The sequence below is a fragment of the Pinus tabuliformis genome, chromosome 2_2 (genome assembly GCF_031772625.1).
Source record: "Pinus tabuliformis cultivar Carrire ecotype Pingquan chromosome 2_2, CPIR1, whole genome shotgun sequence".
NCBI lineage: Eukaryota > Viridiplantae > Streptophyta > Pinopsida > Pinales > Pinaceae > Pinus > Pinus tabuliformis.
The window spans coordinates 489,750,799-489,761,547 of NC_142300.1; the positions used below are offsets into that span (position 1 = coordinate 489,750,799).

The 10,749-nt window shown below is 37.2% G+C and overlaps 1 pseudogene; it reads left to right on the top strand.

Annotated features, from left to right (window-relative positions):
• LOC149193506 (alkaline ceramidase TOD1-like) overlaps nucleotides 1-1,442 on the top strand; it is a 33,309-nt pseudogene extending 31,867 nt beyond the window's left edge.
• The last annotated feature ends 9,307 nt before the right edge of the window (nucleotides 1,443-10,749 follow it).

Consider the following 10,749-nt stretch of genomic DNA (forward strand, 5'->3'; position numbering starts at 1 on the left):
TGCCATCCGACACACTTCGATTACAGGTAATATAGGTATGAACTTATTTGTCTGCTTATGTTTTTAATTAAGAAATTAAGTTATTGTTACTTGTACTGTTACATATGGTATCAGAGCAGGGCTCAACCTTTAGGACCTATGTGCATCTTAAAAAATAAATAAATTATTTTCTCGAAATATTTAACTTGAGTTGTTTTTTTTTAAATATTATAGGATGCTTATTGATGATGCTATCATCCATGCCATTCCTCCAAATGTATGACAACACGGATTCTAGGGTTCTAACTTTTAAGTTTTAATATATATTTTGCCGATCAGGATTTATTTTTGTGACTAGTTGTGGGTATTTACATTGTTATTGATATTTCGAGTGAATACTGTAGCTGGCATTCTTGAGTGGAGTTTGATGGCAACCCTTTGGAAATCTTTACTTTTTGTTCTTTCTTATCGAAACCCTCATTTATTCAATCAGACGCAGGGTTCGGCCTAGATGGAGTTTACAATTCTAACACTTATTATTATGTGTGCGAGCAGTCTAATTCTGTAGTAACTTTCTGTTAATTGCCGGACTCAAGATTTATTTGTAGTTAAGCTTTTACTGACTTTGAATTTGAGATTTCTTTTGGGATATTGATTCGCCATAGGGTTCTTGGTGGTACCTTCATCCTGTCGCATTCTTATTGAATTAAATTTAATAATACAAACAGTTAAATTTAATCTGGTTTCCCTTTCATCAAAAGGCGTTGTCTAGACCATTCGATCAAGCTCTATTGAAGTTCCTGGTGACGGCCTCAATGTCACCATTAGGCTTTGCTCTCTTCTCCCTCACGCAATTGGGCTTGTTCACTCACGAGGAGTTGCAGTCTATTACCCACTTATCCTCCCACTTCATCTCTACCAAAAACAACAGACACAGTCAATTGGGATAATTTATTTTCCCTGAATTCTAAGTCAATCCTGGATCCCCATAATTGCTTCTTCAATTGGCAGTTTTCTTTCCAATTCTAACCAGAGCTGGATCCCCATAATTGCATCCTCAATTGGCAGTTTTCTTTCCAATTCTAACCAGAACCGGATTGCCATGTTTACTACCAATTTCGAGAGTGCAACTGACTGGTGGCTTATCTGGCATTTAAATCCATTAATGTAGGCATTTACCCATTGAGAAAATTTGCTTAAAAGCCACCATCTCCCAACTTCCAAATGTGGGTCTTGTCGTACCCGCCTGCCATGGCGTGCCTTCGACAACAAGTATGGTATCACTGTTTCTGTGTCTGTTTTTCTGTTTTATATATGGGGAATTTCCATATGCAGCAGGTGCAGCTGTGGGTCACAGCTGCATCGATGTGAGCAGGAAGATGGTAGCCCAACATTTCAGCCCTGCAGAGCTGATTGCCCGCGTGGGTCTCCTGGATGCCCTTTTGCTCTGCGCTTTTGTTTAGGCTTTTAGGTCTAATAGCAACATTAGGTCTATGGAATCTCTATTCCAAACCCACGATCAAAGCCTGCTGAGAATTCTAGTCATAAGTGCAGGCCTTAAGGTGATGGCAGGGTACATGTACCAGAGGGCATTGCAGGTCTCTCCTATGTCTATGGCAATACCATATCTTGCATTCACTCCTGTCATGTTGGTCACTACCAGCTATTTCTTGATAAATGAGATGCCCAGCTTTAGGGGCCTACTAGGCATTGTGGTTGTGATTGTGGGGGGTTATGTGCTTGTTGTGGAGAAGCATGGGAAGATACAGAGGGGAAACCAGTTGGAAGAGGGCAGAGGAAATCACATAGTAGAGCCATTCAATATCTCCTTGGAAGTAGAGACAAGAAGGCTTTTTTTGTAAGATCTCTTTTTGATTGGTTTTTGTCTGGCCACATTTTTGAACCATTTATGGCACTGAGAAATGAAGAGGGTAGCCTTTTAATGATCACTGTTGTAGGAGTGTTTAGCATTAGTAACGAGGGACCACTGCCTACCCAAAACATATTAGGGAGATCTGTACATGATATCATAAGTTCAATGTTATTATTATTGAACACGATATCGTGCATTCTTGTTGAACAAATTTTTCATGTATTACTTCATCGTATGTTAAATATTTCTCACTCTAGGTCATTTTCCTTTATTTGACAACATCTCTAGCCCATGTGAATAATTTGTAAATTGTATTAAGATTGATCTTAATTAGAATTGAGGTGGGAAGTATTAACATTGTTGATATTAATTATTCAACATATTTTCTATAATCTAATTATACATTGAACAATAAATTGAAATCTCAGGTAATAATGGTTGTGATTATCATATTGTCATAGAAGTATATAATATATTAATTAATATGCATGGGAAATCCCAACAATATTCACACAGCAAAAGAAGAACCCATTGTATGTTATGGGCCCTTACCTTAATTACAGCGTTGAGCTTTCAAAGTGATAGAAATTCCTTCTGTAAGCAGAATTCGCCATTATATTTCTATATAAAAGATAATTTCGTTTATGCATTAGAGTCAACCAATGTGAGCAATAACAATGCAGCTACATAATATTTAAGGTGTGCTTTTATCTTTAATACTTATGGCTACCAATCGCGCTAACTTTTTTTATTCAAGTGATTCTACCATTTTCTATTGTTACACGTATAATCTTGCATATGTGAACAATGGAACAATGGAACAATGGAATTTGCGGGAACATGCATAGCCATGGCCGCAAGCTTACAATCTTATGCTTATGTCTTATCCAGGCAATTTTATGCCTTATCTGGGAAATTAATATGGTTAAATGTATTGTAATTTAAGGGATTTGATATGGTGTTGCCTTTGCGAGTGCACTTGCAGGTAGGCCATATAATTAAATAAAATGATTTCATTTTGCGTTGGGGAGGAATAACCTTCCCAGTCATCCGATCCGGTTCTGGGTTAGGTGGCAGTGTCTCTTCTTTATGGTGTGGAATATTTCTTAATGCTTTGATTCATAAATTTTCTTAGAATAGTCATAAGAATCTCAAGATACACTTGTTTAACAATTTATTTTAAAACTGTCCATTTATTTTTCTACATAAGTAATGATTGCATAAACAAATACTTAAAGTCATGAATCTGCAAAATTAATATTATTGTGACATATAATTCTTCTTTCCAAAATTCAATATCTTCTTAACACAATAATGTCACCAATATTCTTAAGCTTTACTCATTCGAATTTTGTTTTATCTTACATGGATCCAATTCTCTAAGTTTTATGGTTTTATACTACAAAATTGTGATTATTGGTAATTTATGAAACTCATAAACTCCATGTTTCTATACTACAAAATTTGTGGTAATTTATGGTTTAAGTATTATAATTCAATTGAGTAACTAAATGTATATTTTAAATTTAAACATATTCTAAATTTAAACATATTCTAAATTTGTTGTAGTTTTTGCCATAAAAGTAATGTATAAATCAACCGAATATTATAGGTTAGAACATGGCTCCTAAACATCGAAGACAAAGCCAAAGCAACCCTCAGGTAGAAACACCACCTCCCGCCACTTCAGAGATAGAAACCCCAGCTGAGCAAGCTATATTACATTCCCTTAGGGAAATGACCAATATCTTTATGGATTGGGTCTCAAGCCAAGGACGAGATCAAGGAAATGTGCAAAAGGAATTGGAACAAAAGCAGAGACAAGACCTAAATTCTCAATCCAATGCCAGAGATGGACAAGCAACACTTGATATTATGAAATAAGTCCAAAAATCCAAATTACCACAGTTTGTGGGTCTAGAAGGGGGTTCAAAAGCAGAAGCATGGGTAATGGCTGTCAAAAGGGCACTTAGTTTTAAGGCATACACTTCTAGGGAAAAGGCTCAGATATCAATGAGTCTACTAAAAGGAGATGCCTTATTATGGTGGGTAAATGAAGAAATGAAGATGCAAGTTACCCCAGTGCAAGTTACTTGGGAAATGTTTGAGGAAGCCTTCCGAACTAGGTACCTATCAGAAGAGTACAAACACCAACAAGTAGGCGCTTTCCATGAAGTACGACAAAATGGTATATCTATCGAGGACTATGAAGTTGAATTTTATTTGTTGGTCCACCACATGGACTATATGGCTGATGATAAACATCAAGCTAAAAGATTCTTGCATGGACTCGACCCCTTAGTCTGAGCAGAAGTCACCATGTGGAAACCCACCACTATGGCAACAACCACTAGTTTAGCCAAACAAGTCCTGAGGAAAATCAATATGAAGAAACAAATGGTGGTTGATGAAAATTCAGGAAAGGATCATTATACAATGAGGCTAAATAAACCTGTGGGTAGCCATATAGATTCTAGAGAAGACAAAACACTATTTCTCAGATCGCTAGCACAACTTCTCAACCGCCTCCAGGAGGACATAAGAGTCAGCGTTACTTGAATAGTGGGTGGGGTAGAAGATTTGGTGACCAAGGACAAGTACAACGTAAGAAGCAGACACAAGTAGAATGTTGGCAATGTAAAGGTCCACATTATAGAAAAGATTGTCCAAGCTATCAAACAGGGATTAAACAACAAGAATACAAAGCAAAAGGAGGAAGACCACAAAACCCACATCGAATTCATGTAGCCACAAACCATCACCAAGCTGAGCACCAAGCCACTGTACTAGAGTCTGCAGCTATGATCAATAACATCCCTCTATCTGTGTTAATTGATCCAGGTGCCACTGATAGTTTTATTTCACCTTCAACAATACTTAGATGTGGATTGACCGCTCATGAGCAAAGTAACTTTAGAATGGTTGAAATGGCATCAGGCTCTCAACAATCAGTAGGGTCAATGGTAAGAGATTGTAGTGTTAACATTGGGGGGTGTGATATGAAAATGAACCTATATAGTACGACTCTTGGGACGTATGACTTAATTGTGGGAATGGATTGGCTTGAATCCCATCAAGCTATACTGGAATGTTATAATAAGACAGTTCTCATAAAAAATGACCAAGGAGAAACCAAAGTAATAGAAGGGATTAGACGTGGTGTTACGTTGTGCCTCATATCAGCCAAGAAAGTTAATAAGTGTATGAGGAAAGGGTGACAGATTTATGCGGTAGAAATGGTTCCTACCAATGAAAAGTCCTCGGATAAATTGCACCCACTACTTTCCAAATTTGCAGCGTATTTCCTCCTGAGCTCCCAGGTTTGCCTCCAGTTCGAGAAATTGATTTCTCCATAACTTTGAAACTAGAAGTGGAACCCATATCAAAAACACCTTATCAAATGACTGTTCCAGAGCTTAATGAATTGAGTATACAACTCAAAGAGCTTCTTGATCAAGGTTTTATACGACCCAGTGTCTCACCTTGGGGTGCACCAGTGATCTTTGTAAAAAAGAAGGATGGAAATCTTAGGTTATGTATTGATTACTGGGATCTAAACAAGGCCACCATTCGGAATAGGTACCCCATGCCTCGAATCGATGACCTCTTTCACCAACTAAAAGGAGCTTCAATATTCTCCAAGATATATTTACGGTCAGGTTATCATCAACTAAGAATCAAGGAGGAAGACATACCTAAGACGACATTTAGAACGCGATATGGACACTATGAGTTTATTGTTATGCCATTTGGTTTGACTAATGCCCCAGCAGCCTTCATGAACTTGATGAATAGTGTCTTCCGAAAATATCTGGACCACTTTGTCCAAGTGTTCTTGGATGACATCCTCATTTACTCTCGTAATGAGAAAGAGCATCTAGAACACTTGAGGTTGGTACTACAATGCCTTAGAGAATGTAAGCTATATGGAAAATTTTCTAAATGTTCCTTCTTTGAGAAAGAAATTCAATATCTAGGCCATACCATTAGTGGCAAGGGCATTGCAGTCAATTACAGTAAGATTGAAACTATAATGACTTGGCCCTCTCCCCGGAATGTCAAAGAAGTACGCAGCTTTATGGGATTGGTAGGCTACTATAGGAGGTTTATAGAAAGGTTCTCCTAGATATCTAATCCCATCACCCACCTCCAAAGAAAAGGGGTTAAGTTTGAATGGACAAGTGAACGTGAGAAAGCATTTAATGAGCTAAAACATTGACTAACAACAGCTCCAATATTAAAAGTACCCAACGTGGACAAGGACTTTCTTATATGAATGGATGCATCAAAAGAAAGATTAGGTGCAGTCTTGATGCAAGATGGAGGGGTTATCGCTTATGCTTCTCGAAAACTTAAGAACCATGAAATCAATTACACAACTCATGATTTGGAATTAGCAACGGTGGTAATGGCCTTGAAATTGTGGAGATATTATCTAATAGGGCGTCAATTTGAATTAAGAACAGATCATAAAAGTCTTGAGTATATCTTCACACAAAAGGACCTTAATGCTCGACAACGACACTGGAGTGAGCTATTTAGTGATTATGATTTCAAGATATCCTATATTAAGGGAAAAGAGAACAAAGTTGCAGATGATTTAAGCAGGAGACCTAGTCTTCATTCAATATCATCATTAAAGATAGACTTGAGGAGTCGTATTCTAAATCATCTAGTAGGGGACCCAAATTACCAGCAAATAAAATTTGCCTTGCAAGAAGAGGTACCTGTGGCAACCAAGTGGGATGAATACACCTTAGAAAATGATGGATTGCTACAATATAAGGGTAGGGTTTACGTCCCAAAAGATGATGATCTTCGAAATTTAATAATGAAGGAAGCCCATCAAGCTCCATATGATGCACATCCAGGAGTCTAGAAAATGTATGCAAACTTAAAACAACTATTTTTCTGGATAGGAATGAAAAAGGATATAACAATGTTTGTGGCCCGATGTTTAGAATGTCAACAGGTGAAAGATGAACATCGTCACCCGGCAAGGCTTTTACAACCCCATGATATACTGGAAGCTAAATGGGAAGTTGTTTCAATGGATTTTATTGGAGGCCTGCCTATGACATCCCAAAGACATGACTGTATTATGGTTGTGGTTGATAAATTAACTAAGAGTGCTCACTTCATCCCAGTCAAGACCACCTTTGAAGCATCAGCTATTGCTCAAATTTTCCTAAAAGAAATAATTCGCCTTCATGGAGTACCATGAAAGATAATATCTGACAGAGACACACATTTTACTTCCAGATTTTGGACAAGTCTATTACAATCTATGGGAACACAACTGATTTTCAGTACAACATACCACCCAGAGACAGATGGTCAAACAGAAAGAGTAAACCAAGTGTTGGAGGACATGCTAAGAATGTATGTCATGGATCAACAAAACCAATGGGAGAAATACCTTCCCTTAGTAGAGTTTGCATACAACAATAGTTATCACAGTTCAATACAGGCAGTTCCTTTCGAAATCTTGTATGGAAGACCATGTCGTACTCCGTTAAGTTGGGATCGATTAGAGGATCGAGTCATGTTGGGACCTGAAATGCTCCAAGAAATGGAAGAACAAATGGCCACAATTAAACAGAGACTAAAAGAAGCCAGGGATCGCCAGAAAAGTTATGCTAATGCAAAGAGAATTGATAGAAACTTTGAGGAAGGAAGCCAAGTTTTCATTAGAATCAAACCCTTTAAAAGTCCCTTTCGGATGGGTAAGGGAACAAAGCTATCGCCTAGATTTGTTGGGCCATTCTCAATCCTAGAGAGGATTGGACCAGTTGCTTACAAGCTCAAGCTGCCATTCCATCTAAGAAGGAAGCATAATGTGTTTCATGTTTCTATGCTTAGAAAATATGTACCCGACCCGTCCCATGTTTTGAAATTTAAAAAATTGCAGGTTTCCGAGGAAGGAGTCCTTCAAGTTGAACCATTCTGTATACTAGACCACTGGGTTCGTCGACTCAGGAACCAGGAGTTTCAGCAAGTCAAGGTCCAATGGGACCAATATAGCCCAAGTCAGCTACCTGGGAAGATGCAGCTGTTATTTTTCAAGACTTTCCTTATTTACTTGATTAAAATGTGTGGAAATGCTTACTTAGTTAACACAGGTACTTGACTAATATGATATAATGATGCACATATGGTTCTTATAGTGATATTATATCCTTATGATTTGCATAGGATTTATGATGCTAGAATATGAGGTTTATTTACACATGGTTCATCTATTATGTAAATGTGCATATCTACATGGTTCATCTATGATATATCTCTGATGCAATATGTGCATATCATAATTTAAAATGGTGAAGCATGTAATAGTTGCATACAAATGACATGCATGAGCACACAATTTGTTATTAACAATGATGAATATTCTCATGATGACATAAAATACTTGGCATGTGGATTATTTTCTATGATACTATGATGATATAACAAATGCATTGTTGCATGTTGAGCTGTAATGATTGATAGGACTACACATTGGGTCGTGAGGGCCGGTTTATTTGATGATCTCGTGCGAGCCCATACGCATGAGGGAGAATAAGTAATACCATATGGGCTGGGGACAAAACTCAATCAACACTACATATGTTAGTGGTTCCTCTGTCTTGTGTATAACTCTTGATGGATAGCTCTTGAAGAGCTATGGGACCATCTTGAGGAGGCCAAGTGCCCGATGTTCCAGGCTAGGTGCCTGTTATTGGATTGGGATGCCAAAGCCTGGAAGGAATGTAAAGGACCTCGATGCCTGGGGCTATGCACCTTAGTAGTTGTGGAGGGAGTGGGTCAGCCTTGCGAGATGCCCGGGGTCATTGAGCACCGAATCGGATGCCTGCCTTGGGGCAGATGAGGTCTGAGTCAGGCACGAGCCTTGGGGCCAACCTTGGACTAGGATATAGCTGGGTCAAGCTTATGCCTGGTGCCGAAAGTGGGAAAAAGGACAGAGATTCCTTGAGATTTACCGGGTGTTGGAGATTTTCAATGCCTGCTGGTTATACTAGTTCAACAGAGGGTGTTGGCAACATGAAGTAAATTAAATAATAAATAATAAATAATAAAAATAACAAATAACAAATAATAAATAATAATATAATAATAAATATTAAATAATAATAAATAATAAATAATACAAAAATAATAATTACTAATATAAATAATAAATGATAATAAATAAATCACTTAATAACAAATAATAAAAATAATAAATCATAAATGTTAAATAATAAATAAGATTAAAAATATATACAAAGAAAATAAATAAAAATAATAAAAATAAAAATAGTAATAACCATACTAAAGCTCTAGATAAGAGTAAATAGAAATAAAACATGGAAACTATAAAAAAAGGGGGAAATAAAACAAGAAAAGCTAAAAATCAAAAGAAAAGTAAGAAATAAAACAAGAAAGTTAAAAAAATCAAAAGAAAGTTGCATGTAGACACATAAGTGTGTGCATATGGTTTCCCTTTCAATATTTGTTCTATTTAATAGATGGGAGATAGATGAGAGGCATTGTTGCATTCCATATTTCCGAATTTCTATCTTGCATTCTGTTGGGAGAATGATGTTCTAAAGATTTGGGAGTCACTGGCAGTAGTATGTTGATTGAGGGCTCGGGGGTGGCCAGTTGTTGCAGATCCATGCACAATTGAGCCTACGGTTGGGTGGAGAGTCGTCCCCAAAACCTTGTTGTCATCCGGCACACTTTGATTACAGGTAATATAGGTATGAACTCATTTGTCTGCTTATGTTTTTTAATTAAGAAATTAAGTTATTTTTACTTGTATTGTTACATCTTGAAACACTTTGTATGAGGAGACTTCTTTTTTTACATATGTAAGTGGGCTGGTTACTCAAATCAGGTCTCATGGTGAGACACTTAAGGAAAGAAGAATAGTTGAGAAAGTTTTGAGAAGTTTTCCAGCAAGGTTTGATGCCATTGTTGTGGCCATAAAAGAGACAAAGGATCTCTCACAGTTCTTAGTGGATGAGCTTAATGCATCACTAATTTCTCATGAACATAGACTGAATAGAGTAGTAAGATCCTCATTGGAGCATGCCTTCAAGACACAAGTATCATTTGGTTAAGGTTGGGGCAGAGGAAGATCATATGCTAGAGGAAGTGGAAGAAGCCCACACAGAGGTGGAGGAAGTAGCTCTACAAGCATAAATTGAAGAGGCAGCAATCAAAATCCAAGTGAAGGCCCAAGCCAAAATCAAGCACAAGGTCAGAAGTATGATAAATCTCAAGTTCAATGTCATTATTGTAAGAAGTATGGTCATTATGCAAATGAATGTAGAAGCAATATGACATTAGTAACAAACCAAGCGTAAATTTCACAACAGAAAATCAGAACCATGATAGCATGTTTTTAGCTTGTAATGTAGCACAAGAAAAACGAAGTGATATATGATATCTAGATTCGGGGTGTAGCAACCACATGTCAGGAAACATAGAAATGTTTTTTGATCTAGATGAAAGTATGAAATCTGAAGTGACATTAGGGACTAATAACAAAGTCTCTGTCATGGGAAAAGGAAGAGTTAATATCCTAACAAAGAAGGGGGAGAATAAATACATCTCAGTTGTTTACTTTGTCCTGGTCTGAAACATAATCTCATGAGCATTGGACAACTCATGCAAAAAGGCTACAATGTCTTCCTCAAAAGTGATGTGTGCACAATTTTGGATAGGCCTCCAAGCAAACAACTGATTGCAAAGGTTCAGATGACAAACAATAGAATGTTTTCCCTAAAGATAAGATCAGATTTGAAATAAGGTGCACAAGCACAACTATCAATGAACTTACAAGAGGATGGAAGAAAAGAGGTAGCTGTCACACAAGTGAACTATCAAGCAAAGGTGAAAGATGAAAT